Below are 2,661 nucleotides of genomic sequence, written 5' to 3' on the forward strand. Positions count from 1 at the left end.
AATATGGTAAAGTTACATAACATGCAATAGGTTGATAATAATCTAAGCTTCTTCTTCAACGGAAGAGAGATAAAATGAGTATGAACATAAAGTAGTGCGAGAGGGAGGGGGGTAGTTGTAATCAGCACATGCATATTATGTCTGTTTAAGATCTCTGCTGTGGATGTTCTACCAGTCTGTGGTCACCAGTGTCCTCTTCTACACTGTGGTGTGCTGGGGGGGCAGCATATCAAAGAAGGACACCCCAGGCTGGATAAACTGATCAGGCGGGCCGGCTTTGTGGTCGCATGAAGCTGGACTCACTGGTGACGTGGCAGAGAGGAGGACCCCCCCCCCCCCCCCGCACACCGTCATCAGCACCCAAGGAGCCGGTTCAGTGGAAGGCTGCTCCTTCCCAAGTCGCCGACCAACAACTCAAGGACTCCTTTGTCCCTCATGCCATCAGACTCTACAACTCCTCACTAGGGAAGGAGGAAATAGGGCAGAGGACAATACATACATAGATACATACATACATACATACACAGTACACATACATGCATACACAGTACACATACATACATACACACATACATACATACATACACACATACATACACACATACTTACATGCACACCTGGACTTAAATTCACACCTGGTCACTTTATAATAATTTTTAACACTGGACTAAACATTGACACTTTAATAATAATTTATGGTCTTTTCTTTGTTTATTTGACGAATGTTCTTATTGTTCTTATTTTTATTGGTATTTTGTTGTCTTTATACTGTCTTTTTATCTATTTTTTATTTCAATGTTCTTGCTAAAACTGCTGCTGGAACTTTCAATTTCCTGCGAGAGTCATCCCAAAGGATCAATAAAGAGAAGTCTAAGTCTAAGTCTAAGTCTTGCTGTTTGCTTGCAAATGTATTGTAAACATTAATAGGCATTTTGCACGTAAGCTGTTGCACGAATCGAGGGCTGCTGAAAAGATGAGATGGATTTTCTTAAGGTTTGTAAGAAGGATTTAAGGGTTCACTTGATAGCTTTGGTGCTATCAAGTGAGCACAGCTTCTGTGAAAAAGGGGCCTTGGTTAACATCAGGATCTCCGTTTCTGACTTTGACACAGAACAAAATGTGTCCTGACACATTCACCATGTCTTAACAAAGACTAACCCCATTAAATCTATTCACTATTAATCTGCATGTTCTTCTGAGTGTAATATTCAACACATTCTCACTCCCATCTTGTAAAATACAGATGCTTGGTCAGGGGCCTTTGTCATTCGTTATATTTTATTATTTTTTTTAGATTTTTGGGGGGCTTTTTCCATTTATTTCAGAGTGCCAGTGGATAGACAACCCGTTCTCATTCCAAAGGGGTAAAATATGGACATTTGGTCAGGTGCCTTGGTCGTTGTTATATGACAGTATAGGAGACCTTTACTGTCATACTTGACTTGAGACGCGCTTTCATAGACTGTTTGTTTTAAGTCTGAATAGCAGCCCCTCAGTGGCTTTACTATTTAGGCTTAGCCATTATAGTGATGTTTTTCTATTAATGAAACTATCCAACAGTAAATACAAGTACAGCTGAAACAATTAGTCCATTAATCAATTAGTTGATTGAAAGGAAACTGTTTTTGTTCTGGAAAAATGGTCGTAGACTAACGTGTTTTGTCATGTTTCTTCCTGTGTGTTTCAGTGTTCCCTGCATGTGTTCCCCCCGAGTTGAGCCCCATGGCTGTTAAAAAGAAACAGGAGGAACTCTGGATCAGTCAGGAGGGAGAGCAACTTTAAGCACTGGAGGCCAATGTCTCTGAGAGTAAAGACGATGAAGAGGAACTTCAGTCATCACAGCTCCATCAGACTGAGGGTAAATCTGGGGTGTGCAGAGAGTGGAGCCTCAACAGATGGAAAGAAGCTGACGGAGAGGCCTATGGATGGACAGAAGCAGACCCACACAGTCATTTCTCATTATCACCTATCATCAGGAGCGATTTTAGCCCTTTCATAGGGGTGCTAAAACACCCCTAAACTTGATCCCGGCACCCCTAAAAAAAATCTATTGTGAGTTAAGGCGTTCTGCTCTATGAATATCACAGCATTGTGAAACTAAACCCAGAATCTAGATACCCAGATAGTGCTTGCCAGCTAAATCAGTTTTAGTTAGTTAGTTTCTGTCGCCCCCATGAGGACAAGCGCAGATTTATGTTTTCCTCCGTGGGTGCTCACGGGCTGACGACCTTTACGAAAAAAAGTAGTCAACAAATGTTTGCATTTCAGAACCTTAGGAAATGGACAGCTGCCGACACGAACACACGCCTTTTAACTCGATAGTAAAGCTGTAAAGCAGGCTATCTTTTAACTCAGGACAGCGCCACTTCTCACAAATACAGATAGGACTGGAGAGGAGAAGTTTAACTGACAGTAACCACCATCAGCTTCGTGGGGAATTAACGGAGCAGGGAAACTGAAAGCGACATAACCAATCCCACGATGACACACAGTCCACTTAGAACCAACTGCAATGTTTACCTTTAAATGAATGTAGCCCACTGGCAGTCTGGCACACATGGGTATTTTTGGTACCTATGCCCATGAGAAATTCTAATGACAACAACACTGTTGGCGCATCCACACGATACAAGCCTTCTGTGATTGCGCAAACCCACCCCC

General features: G+C 42.2%; 1 protein-coding gene across 2 annotated transcripts in view; it reads right to left on the reverse strand.

Annotated features, from left to right (window-relative positions):
* LOC116705559 (G-protein coupled receptor 4-like) overlaps positions 1-2,661 on the reverse strand; it is an 8,700-nt gene that overhangs the window by 3,785 nt on the left and 2,254 nt on the right. The gene's annotated exons all lie outside the window — the stretch shown is intronic.

This window comes from Etheostoma spectabile, chromosome 17 (genome assembly GCF_008692095.1).
Source record: "Etheostoma spectabile isolate EspeVRDwgs_2016 chromosome 17, UIUC_Espe_1.0, whole genome shotgun sequence".
In the NCBI taxonomy this organism is placed as follows: domain Eukaryota; kingdom Metazoa; phylum Chordata; class Actinopteri; order Perciformes; family Percidae; genus Etheostoma; species Etheostoma spectabile.